This window comes from Theropithecus gelada, chromosome 3 (assembly GCF_003255815.1).
Source record: "Theropithecus gelada isolate Dixy chromosome 3, Tgel_1.0, whole genome shotgun sequence".
Lineage (NCBI taxonomy): Eukaryota > Metazoa > Chordata > Mammalia > Primates > Cercopithecidae > Theropithecus > Theropithecus gelada.
The window spans coordinates 19345039-19357156 of NC_037670.1; the positions used below are offsets into that span (position 1 = coordinate 19345039).

The window sequence follows — 12118 nt, forward strand, 5'->3', positions numbered from 1 at the left end:
CCGGGCCTGGGCCGCGTGTCCGATCCCAGTCCAGCCCGGTCTTCCTGTGGAGGGCCTGCCTTCCAGGAACCTGACCCCCTAGGGGGTCCCACAGCCTTCACTTCCCACCCCTGCGCTCTCCACAGACACACTCCCTGCGGCTTCCCTGCACCACCCCAGGGAACGGAGGCCTTTGGGTTCCTTGCAGACATGGTGATTTGGGTCTCTGGGGTCAGTATCACCAGACTAAAGTCTTGGTGACCTAACACAGTGCACTTGCGGCTCTGCAGCTTGGTGAGACCCGATGCCCGACCAGGCAGTGCTGAGGACTGAGGGAGGAGGACATTACTTAGAGATCCAGGTTTTAAAAAGAAAGTACATCGTGAATAGTAATAATCGTCCATTAATAATAGCTAACATTGGCCAGACACGGTGGCTCATGCCTGTAATCCCAGGACTTTGGGAGGCTGAGGTGAGCGGATCACCACAGCAAGCGATCTAGACCATCCTGGCCAACATGCTGTCTCTAGTAAAAATACAAAAATTAGCCGGAAGTGGTGGTGCGTGCCTGTAGTCCCAGCTACTTGGGAGGCTGAGGCAGGAGAATCACTTGAACCCAGGAAGCGGAGGTTGCAGTGAGCCAAGATCACGCTACTGCACTCTAGCCTGATGACAGAGTGATACTCCGCCTCAAAAAATTATAATAATAGCTAACATTTAAGCAGTGCATGGTGGCTCACGCCTGCAGTCCCAGCTACTAAGGAGGCTGAGGAGGGAGGATTGCTTGAGCCCAGGAGGTGGAGGCCAGCCTAGACAACATAAGGTAAACCATCTCTGAAAAATAATAGGCCAGGTGTGGTGGCTCACGCCTGTAATGCCAGCACTTTGGGAGGCCAAGACAGGTGGATCACTTGAGGTTAGGAGTTCAAGACCAGCCTGGCCAACATGGTGAAACCCCGACTCTACTAAAAATACAAACATTAGGCCGGGTGCGGTGACTCACACCTGTAATCCCAGCACTTTGGGAGGCCGAGGTGGGCGGATCTTGCAGTCAGGAGTTTGAGACCAGCCTGGCCAACATGGCGAAACCCAATCTCTGCTAAAAATACAAAAATTAGCCGGATGTAGTGGCACGCACCTGTAATCCCAGCTACTTGGGAGGCTGAGGCAGGAGAATCACTCAAACCCGGGAGGCAGAGGTTGCAGTCAGCGAAGATCACACCACTGCACTCCACCCTGGGTGACAAGGTGAGACTCCATCCCCCCCCCCCCCCCAAAAAAAAAAAAAGGCCAGGCGTGGTGGTGCCTGTAATCTCAGCTACTCCAGGGGTCTGAGGCAGAACCCGAGAGACAGGGGTTGCAGTGAGCCGATATCATGCCACTGCACTCCAGCCTGGGCGACGGAACGAAACTCCGTCTCAAAAAATAATAGAAATAATAATAACAGCTAACATTGAGCACATACTGTGCACTGAGCATGTTTCATGCATTAACATATTGAATCTTCACACTACTTTACAGAAGAGTGTAAACTAAAATAAAATCCTAAGCCCCCCTCCACCAAGGAAGGGAACACCAGAAAAACCCTAAAACTGAGTTCCTGGTCATGAGGGAACAGGAGGTCAACTGCATCTTTTTACCCCCTCCCTTTAGGGTTTACACACAACACTGAACAGCACTAAAGTTAAAATAGAGACCTTAAGACCCACAGAACAGACTCTGTGGCAATAAGATATCAAATTACAAACGGGACCTCAGACCACAGCAGGCAAGGGTCAGCCTTGTACCCTACACTGAGAGGACGGACTCTGCCCTCACGCCACAGCTGCTTTTTCTCCAGCAGCTAAACACACACTGGCCCGGCCATGAGCAAGATTCAAATGACTGCAGCTCATCCACCCGCAGACACAAACTGACCACGTTTCACAGCCATGACCACAGCTCTGACTGGGTAGAAGCCTGACTTCAGGAACCTCCTCCTGATAAGGGACCCCCGACCATGGACCGGCTCTGGCTGATTTACAGAGGCTGTGCACTGGAGTGCCTTTGTGTCCTGATTAGACCTCTGACATTTAGGGCCTCATTGCGACACATTGACATGTTAAGACTCCACGCCAGAGTGAACACAGGTCGTATGCAACATGCATGTTTGTTTAGTACGTGTGCAGCCAGACCCCCTTCATGAATATTCACCACTCCTCCCGTAACCTGCTGCATATGTATATTTAGCCAGCCCTTTCAGCATAGAGCTCCTTCCCCAACCTCTCCTCCCTTGAAGTACCTGTCTCTTTGGGAGGGCCACTGATACAGACAGGAGGCAGGGAAATACTGCATAGAAGAGGCAGTTCCCCAGCAAAGGCCCCTAAAAAAGAACTTCACATCCCTGTTTTCCCACCTGAATGGTGCTTTTTCCAAAATCACCCTGGCTTGCTGCATCCCCATCTTGTACCCATAAAAACCCAAAACGTCACTGACAGAGGAATGCAGTGGCACAGCAGAGGAGAGAAAGAAGCATCTGAAGGTGAAGAGGAGTTTGACCAGGGAGGATTATCTTCTCACTCCATCCCCTTTCCAGCTCCCCATCCTGCTGACAGCCACCTCCATCCCTCAATAAAACGTCCACTTTCACCATTCTTCAAGTCCATGTGACCTGATTCTTCCTGGATGCCAGACAAGGACCTGAGTACCAAGAGGACGGGGTGTAAAAGGCTGTCACTCTGACTCTTCACTAAACTGGTTAACACTTAGCAATCCATGGATGACAATTACTAGAAGAGAATTAATTGGCCAGGCACGGTGGCTCACGCCTGTAATCCCAGCACTTTGGGAGGCCGTGGCAGGTGGATCACGAGGTCAGGAGTTCAAGACCAGCCTGGTGAATATAGTGAAACTCCGTCTCTACTAAAAATACAAAAAATTAGCTGGGTATGGTGGTGTGTGCCTGTAATCCCAGCTACTTGGGAGGCTGAGGCAGGAGAATTGCGTGAACCCAGGAAGCAGAGGTTGCAGTGAGCGAAGATCGCGCCATTGCACTCCAGCCCGGGTGACAGTGTGAGACTCCATCTCAAAAAAATAATAAAATAAAATAAAGAGAAATAATTGGCCGGGCGCGGTGGCTCAAGCCTGTAATCCCAGCACTTTGGGAGGCCGAGACGGGCGGATCACGAGGTCAGGAGATCGAGACCATCCTGGCTAACACGGTGAAACCCCGTCTCTATTAAGAAATACAAAAAACTAGCCGGGCGAGGTGGCGGGCGCCTGTAGTCCCAGCTACTCGGGAGGCTGAGGCAGGAGAATGGCGTGAACCCGGGAGGCGGAGCTTGCAGTGAGCTGAGATCCGGCCACTGCACTCCAGCCTGGGCGACAGAGCGAGACTCCGTCTCAAAATCTGAAAACTACCTTTTTTAAAAAAAAAAATAAAGAGAAATAATTGTAACACAACCCTAGATGCTACCATGAGGCCGGAGTCCAAAAGTGCTTGCCCTGGCCCTCGCACCCACTCACCTGCATGCTCCCCCTGCCACAAAGAGTTTGTGCCAGGTAAGCAAGCCACAGACTTGTTTGTGAGTCCCGCAGAAGGCTCCAGGGAACTCTCCTGTCACAGCACCTTAAAGGCTGTAACCCTTTATAAGAAATAAAGTCTCCTCTCCTTTCCCAAACTTATAGATTATGAAGTTAATAAACTAAGGAGAAGTCAGAGGTTACAGAGTCGGTGACAAGCAGTGCTGGGTGAGAGCCCCAGGAACCCACAGAGGCAGCACCAGCCACTGCCGTTACTACCCTTTGCTCATCCTACTCTGTGAGTCTCTCGCCCTTGGCTCTTAGGAGCACCTGATGAATCTCTCTCCCTCTCTCTGCAGTGGATTTCGTCCTTCCGCACTTTGATCCATCACCCGTGGTCCCCTCCCCATCCCCAGCCCCCACCCCCCCATCCTATCACACCTTTGGTCCCAGGCACTAAGAGGAAAGAGCAGGGGAGACATGGAAGAGAGCTGACCAGCCTCCAGGCCCGTGGGCTCCCAGACCCTCCTTCTTGACAGAGGGCCCTGATCAAAACTCTAAAAATGACGTTGTGGTGAGTACATTTTTGCCTGTGGTTTCTTGGGCTTTAGAAAGATCTGGTTGCCCGTTCCCAGCCGTTGTGCAGATGGCCAGTGCCTGTGGTTCTCACACTGGTCATTTTAGAGTCACCCAGGGAACTGGATACACACACCTAGGCCCAGCCCTGTCCTACCTCATTGAGCCTTGCCCTGAACTTCTTTTTAGCTCTGCAGGTGCTTCTGAGACCACCCAAGGGTGAAAGGCACTGTGTGGGCGGATGAGCTAATTTGCTGTTTTTATGAGCACATGTCAGTTGGCACTAATTATCAGTCCAAGAGCAAAGCTTTTTCCTTGATGACTCAGATAGTAAAGACCTTCTAGACACTATGAGTCTACTGAAAAGATGCCCAGTCCTGGCTAGCCAGGAGACGAATGGGATGCCCCGCTTCGACTGGGTGGGCTGCCACCCCATCCTGTACCCCTAGGTCAGCCTTTCCAGGAAGAGGGCTCTGGAGGGGTGGTCCTCAGCTGGGTGGTGGCCAGGGAGGCTCCCCTAGGGAAGCTGGAGAGACCCAGAGCTGAGCTCTGCCTGGGGAGGCAAATGGATGGGGACCCGGAGATAGTCAGAAAGTCATTCACTGAGAAAGAAAAGAGGGGACCCAAGAGAACTGACACCAAGCTTGTCTTCCACCAGAACATTCCAGGCATGACCAGTTGAGTTACGGTGGCAACACAGTGTGCCCTCAAAGGACGGTGGAAAATGTCAACAAAAAGAGTCAAAGTCTGTAAAATATTGAAAGAAATTTATTCTAAGCCAAATATGAGTAACCATGGCCCATGACATTGAAATGGGAGAGTTCCCTGATCCCCCTTGTAGGATGTGCAACAGGGGTACAGCTTGTCTGTTGAGCCACCATGCATGTTCAAACCCCTTACGGGAGGGGGAGCACACATATGGGCAGGTGCAGGAGCAGGGGCGAGTGCCCCTGGGCTCCAGCCCCACAGCAGCATCCAGGGGGTGTCTGTGACTGCTAAAGCCCAAGTGGGCATGGGTTACAGTGCACTCTTTAGTCATGCCATCTGCAGATGGCTTAAGTCTGAACCAGCATCTAGGAAGAACCAGGTCACACACAGACTTGAAGGATGAATATGGGGGTTTTATCGAGTGGTGGAGGTGGCTCTCAGCGAGATGGATGGGGAGCTGGAGAGGGGATGGAGTGGGAAGATGATTTTCCCTTGGAGTTTGGCCGTCCAGCGGCTGATCTCCTCTCTGACCATCCCCCAGCTGAACTCGTCTTGGTGTTCAGACACTCCTCTCTGCCCCACCATTCTGCTGTCCTGCTCTTCTGTTTGTCTCCTCATGGAGACAGGGATTTGGGGTTTATATGGGTAAGGACAGGGGGACATGGCAGACCAAAAGGCAACTTTTGGGTAAAACCAGGAATGCCTATTCCCATTTAGGGCTGTGGGTTTCCAGACTTGAAGGTGGGGGCTTTCCCAGGGAACTGCCCTCTTCTACCCGGTATTTCCCTGTCTCCTATCTGTATCAACACAGGCCTCAGGAGGTCGAGAACATGTGCCAAGGCGGTCAGGGTGCAGCTTGGTTTTAGACATTTTAGGGAAACATGAAACTTCAATCAAATACATTTAAGAAATACATCGGTTTTGGGCTGGGCACGGTGGTTCACACCTGTAATCCCAGCACTCCAGCCTGGGCAACAGAGCAAGACTCCATCTCAAAAAAAAAAAAAAAATACAAAAAATTAACCAGGCATGGTGGCGGGTGCCTGTAGTCCCAGCTACTTGGGAGGCTGAGGTAGGAGAATGGCGAACCCGGGAGGCAGAGCTTGCAGTGAACTAAGATTGCACCACTGCACTCCAGCCTGGGCAACAGAGCAAGACACCATCTCAAAAAAAAAAAAAAAAAAAGACCTGGGATCAATAGAAAGGAAGGTCTGCATTAAGATCAAGGATTGTAGAGACTGAAGCTCTTATTTGCAAAGAAAGTCTTTAGGTAGCAGACTTCAGAGAGAATGGGTTGTCACATGTTTCTTATCACACTTAAAGTCTGCATTGATGTTAATGCTGGAGAGGTAGAATAAGGCACATCCCATCCCCACTTCCCATCATGGCCTGAACCAGTCTCTCAGGTTAAATTTTCAGAGTTCCTTGGCTGAGGAGGAAGTCCGTTCAGATGGTTGGGGGGCCTCAGAATTTTATTTTTATTTTACATGACCCATGGTTATGTTGACCACGTGTCATGTGATCAATACTTTTTTTAAAAACTTGCTTTTGCCTGGCACGGTGGCTCATGCCTATAATCCCAGCACTTTGGGAGGCTGAGGTGTGCAGAGCACGAGGTGAGGAGTTTGAGACCAGCCTGGCCAACATGGTGAAACCCCATCTCTACTAAAGATACAAAAAATTAGCTGGGTGTCGTGGTGTGTGCCTATAATCCCACCTACTTGGGAGGCTGAGGCAGGAGAATTGGTTGAACCAGGGAGGCAGAGGTTGCAGTGAGCTGAGATCGTACCATTGCACTCTAGCCTGGGCAACAGGGTGAGACTCCATCTCTAAAAAAATAAAAATAAAAATAAAATAAAATAAATAAAAAAGTTTGCCTTCAGCCAGTGATAGTAGTTCATGGCTGCAATCCTAGAACTTTGGGAGGCTGAGGCAGAAGGATCGCTTGAGCCCAGTAATTTAAGACCAGCCTGGGCAATATAGTGACACCCCATCTCTGCTGGAAAAAAAAAAATTAGCCAGGCATGGTGGCACGGGCGTATGGTTCCAGCTACTTGGGAGGCTGATGCAGGAGAATCCCTTGAGCCCAGGAGATTGAGGTTGCAGTGAGCCATAACTGCGCCATTGTACTCCAGCCTGGGTGACAGAGCAAGACCCTGTCTCAAAAAATAAAATAAAATAAAATAAAATGCAAAACAAAATAGAAAGCTTTCCGTTTGGACACAGGAATGGATATGTTACCAACCATGAGTTCCTGGGCTCTCAATGCAATGAAAATTGACAGGGGGCCAAAGGCTTCATTGGAGCTTATGTCCAGTCATAAGGGAGGCAGCTCAAGGGAGAGAAGGAATCCCTGACTGAGTCCTAGAAAGGAACTGGTTGGGACTTTTTGTCAGGCAAAGGGTGGAAACTGATATCAGGGTAGGGTGTGCAGGCTGGGCTAGGGAAGGCCTCCGAGGACTGGGACAGGCTGGTCAGCACGTCTGGTTGCAATGGTTATTTTGAGTCACGGGCCAGCTGGCTGTCTGACTCGGGCAGCAAGGCTGTAAATCTGTGGCTCAGCATTCCTTCCCAAGGTGGGGACCCTCTACAACCTTGGTTGATATTCTGGATCTTTTAAAGCCAGTTCCTGAAATTGTTTAAGTAAAAGGCCTAGTTAAATATTACAAGAGCACAGAAGAGGAATATAAATGGCTGTTTTCTTTGAACGACCAAAGTCTCAGGGTTAGCGAGTTTGGTGTCAAGCCAGGTAGTGGGGTGGGGTGTGTGATCCGTGCAAGGCAACACTAGAGAGAATGCTCTAGTGGGGGGTGAACTGAGCCAGCTCTGTCCCCACTCGTCTCAGGTATAACTGTGTAAATAAATGGCCGTTCACACCCTGGCAGCGAATGAAATCCCCTCGCCAGGAGACCACGCCCAGAGGATGTTTGAGCAACTGCTTCCCAGCACCACAGGGTTCCTTAATTACCATAAAGGATGTTAAAAGTCATTCAGGATTTGCTTTTGGCCAGAAGTTTGAGCGGTGTCTTCTCTTTTTTTTTTTTTTTGAGACGGAGTTTCGCTGTTTTTGCGCAGAGGCTGGAGTGCAATGGCGCGATCTTGGCTCACCGCAACTTCTGCCTCCTGGGTTCAAGTGATTCTCCTGCCTCAACCTCCTGAGTCGTCGGGATTATAGGCATGCGCCACCACACCTGGCTAATTTTTTTTTTTTTTTTGTATTTTTGGTAGAGATGGGGTTTCTCCATGTTGGCCAGGCTGGTCTCGAACTCCCGACCTCAGGTGAGCCACCTGCCTCGGCCTCCTAAAGAGCTGGGATTACAGGTGTGAGCCACTGCGCCCGACCCTGAGTCGTGTCTTAGTTAGCTGGGGATGCTTTAAGAAAATGTCGTAGCCTGAGTGGCTTTAAGCCAACAGAAAGCGTTTCTTGCTGTTCTAAAGGCGGAAAATCCAAGTTCAGGTGCCAGCCGATTCGGTCACTGGTGAGGGCCTCTTCCCGGTCCACAGATGCTGCCTTCCAGCACTGTCTTCACAGAACCTCTTCTTCGTGTGGTCCCGGGGTGAGGGTGCTTGTCTCTCCTCTTCTTCTGCCCAGGCTGGAGTGTAGTGGTGCAATCTCATCTCACTGCAACCTCTACCTCCCGGGTTCAAGCGATTCTCCTGCCTCAGCCTCTTGAGTAGCTGGTACTACAGGCATCCACCACCACGCCTGGCTAATTTTAGTATTTTTAGTAGAGACAGTTTCACCATATTGGCCAGGCTGGTCTCGAACTCCTGACCTCAGGTGATCTGCCCACCTCAGCCTCCCAAAGTGCTGGGATTATAGGCGTGAGCCACCGCACTGGCCTCTCCTCTTGTTATAAGGACATGAATCCCATCCTGGGGGGCTCCACCCTCTGACTTCTGTTAAACCAGTCCCCTCCCAAAGGCCCTACCTCCAAATGCCACCATCACACTGGGGTTAGGGCTTCAACATATGAATTTTAGGGGGACACAGACACTCAGTCCATAACAGGCGAGCGCCTCTGCCAGATCAGCCTGTGAGCCCTGTGGCCAAACACCGTCAGAGCAGCACCCTGGGCTGGGTGCCCCTACTTCACTGGGGTGCTGCCACCTGGCCTAGGAGGAGTCTAGTTGGGCCTTTCTCCCATCAGCGTCACTTTGGCTCGGAGGAACATTGCATGTGAGTGGCTCTTACGGCTGAATTATGTCTTCCCTCCAAATGTGTATGTTGAAGTCCTAACCTCCAGCACCTCCGAGTGTGGCCTTATCTGGAAATAGGGTCTCTGCCGTTGCAATCACTTAAAGTGAGGTCATTAGGATGGACCCTCATCCAGCACGACTGGTGTCCTTATCAAAAGGAAGAAAATGTGGGCCAGGTGCAGTGACTCACACCTGTAATGCCAGCATTTTGGGAGGCAGAGACAGGCAGATCACCTGAGGTCAGGAGTTCGAGACCAGCCTGGCCAACATGCTGAAAACCCTGCTCTACTAAAAATATATAAATTAGCTGGGCGTCGTGGTGCACGCTTTTAATCCCAGCCGCTCAGCAGGCTGAGGCAGGAGAATCGCTCGAACCGGGGAAGTAGAGGTTTCAGTGCGCCAAGATCATGCCACTGCACTCCAGCCTGGGCGACAGAGCGAAACTCCAGCTCAAAAAAAAAAAAAAAAAAAAAAAAAAAAAAAGGTAAAAAAAGAAAATGTGAGACATGGGAAAAATCTACAAGCCAAGGACAGAGTCCTAGAACAGATTTTCACTCACAGCCCTCAGAAGGCACCAACCTTGCTGATGCCTTTATGTTATACTCTGGCCTCCAGAACCGTCAGAAAATGCATTTCTGTTGTTTAAACCACTCAGCAGTGGTACTTTCTTATGGCAGCCGCAGCAAACTCAACCTCCACCTCCCAGGTTCAAGTGATTCTCCTGCTTCAGCCTCCTAAGTAGCTGTGATTACAGGCACGCGCCACTACACCTGGCTAACTTTGTATTTTTAGTAGAGACAGGGTTTCACCATGTTGGTCAGGCTGGTCTCCAACTCCTGACCTCAGGTGATCTGCCCACTTCAGCCTCCCAAAGTTCTGGGATTACAGGCATGAGCCACCGTGCCTGGCCGGAATTTCTTACTACTGGCCTGACAGCAAGAAAAAAATAACTTAAAATCAAGGACTTTTCTTAGATCCGTTAGAGCACTGAGGTCACATGACACATGCCACCCTTTAGATCTGGGGAGACAGGTGAGCAGAGTCACAGCCCAGATCTGCGGTGGGCGACACCCCTCTGGAGCCTGGAACTGGTGGGAACTTTTTTTTTTGAGACGGAGTCTTGCTCTGTCACCCAGGCTGGAGTGCAGTGGCCGGATCTCGGCTCACTGCAAGCTCCGCCTCCCAGGTTTACGCCATTCTCCTGCCTCAGCCTCCCGAGTAGCTGGGACTACAGGCGCCCGCCACCTCGCCCGGCTAGTTTTTTGTATTTTTTAGTAGAGACGGGGTTTCACCATGTTAACCAGGATGGTCTCGATCTCCTGACCTCATGATCCGCCCGTCTCGGCCTCCCAAAGTGCTGGGATTACAGGCGTGAGCCACCGCGCCCGGCACTGGTGGGAACTTTTAAACCATAACTGACAAGTTGCTGGAGGCTGCCCCTGGCTAGCCTGAGGGTTAAAACCCTCTGGGGGCCCAGCCTTGTAGAGGGGCACGCTTCCTTCCATACATTTTACCTCCTGAAGCCCCACCAGGTTCTAGCACAGAAGGGTGGAGAAAAATCCCCAGTGCTTGGGGAAGGGTAAGTAACTGCAGTCGGCCGTTGGTGCTCATGGGTTTTGCATTCTCAGATTCAACCAGGATCAAAGCTATTCAGAGACCCCTCCCTCCCCTCCACCAGAATTCCAGGCAAAGGGCGGCCAGCATGGCCAAAACACCACAAGGTCAGCTCTGCCGAGGCTGTCAAATGACCTTCTGGCCAATTACGATGGGCGGGTGGCCCGTGCGGGACTGGAGGAAGCCAACGCCGTATCCACTGATGTCACTGCCTACGCCAAGCTTGTCCAACCTGCAGTGCAAGACAGCTTCGAATGTGGCCCAACACAAATTCATAAACTTTATTAAAACATTTATGAGATTTTACTGTGATTTTTTTTTTTAGTCCATTAGTATTATTAATGTTAGTGTATTCTATATGTGGCTCAAGACACTTCTTCCAATGTGGGCCAGGGAAGCCAAAAGACTGGACACCCGTGGTCTACACCATCCTCAGCAGGGATGAGAAAAAGCAGGTACCGGCCACTGACCCAGAATCTGGCCCTGGCAGTGCTGGACTGGTGAGTTTCTCCAGTGGAATCCTGATGACTTGGACATCACCAAGTTTTCCATCCTCACGGATGTGGGTCCCAGACACTCTCATCAATGAGTCTGTGGACGTGGGGAAGTCTCCAAATACCCCGTACGTGTACATCCGGTATCAAGGTGAGGTCCGGAACTACAAGCCCCTCCAGGTGGTGGCCGCCTGTAGCCTTGACGTCTGTAACTTCCCCTTCGATGTCCGAGCTGCTCGCTGACCTTCAGCAGCCGCCCCACATCATCCGTGAAATCAGCATCTCCCTGTGGCGCTTGCCAGAAAAGGGGAAGTTTGACAGGAGCGTCTTTACGAACCGGGGAGCATGGGAACTGCTGGGGTGCCGCCCTGCTTCCCGGAGTTCAGCGTGGAGTCAGTGCCTGCTGTGTAGGAGTGAGGTCCTGTGTGGTCATCGCCGGTGGCCGTCCTCTGTGTGGTCAGCCTGCTGCTGCCCCTCGTCTTCCTCACCGTCATGGACATCATGGGCTCCCACCTGGCCCCCGACAGTGGCGAGAGGTTCTCCTTCAAGATCACCCTCCTCTTGCGCTACCCAGTCTTCCCGATCCTTGTGCGCGACACACTGCCGGCTACGGCCATCAGCGCTCCCCTCAGGGGTGTCTGCTTTGTGGAGTGCATGGCTGTGCTGGTGATAAGTTTGACTGAAACCATCTTCATCTTGCCACTGGTGCACAAGCAAGACCTGTGGGCGCGGCAGCGGCAGCAGTTCCTGTCTGGCTGTGTCACCGCGTTCTGGAGAGAATCGGCAGCTACTTTGTCTCAGGGAACAACGTTCCCGCAGGCTCCCAGCCACCTTCTGTTACCTGATAGAGTTGTCCAGGTTCTTGGCATGTTGAACAAAGAATTGAACAAAATGTGCAAAGTAACAAAAGAGCCAAGCCATGAAAGAGAAAGAAACAGGAGAAGCAAGGAAAGCACAGATTTACTGAAGACACTTCAGTGTGGGAGCAGGCACAGATTTACTGAAGACATTTCAGAGGGGGAGCAGGCTCAAGCCAGCGGCTCAGG

At 51.4% G+C, this 12118-nt stretch overlaps 1 pseudogene; it reads left to right on the forward strand.

Annotated features, from left to right (window-relative positions):
- The first annotated feature begins 4406 nt into the window (after nt 1–4406).
- LOC112621556 lies at nt 4407–11755 on the forward strand (annotated as a pseudogene).
- Nucleotides 11756–12118: the final 363 nt, after the last annotated feature.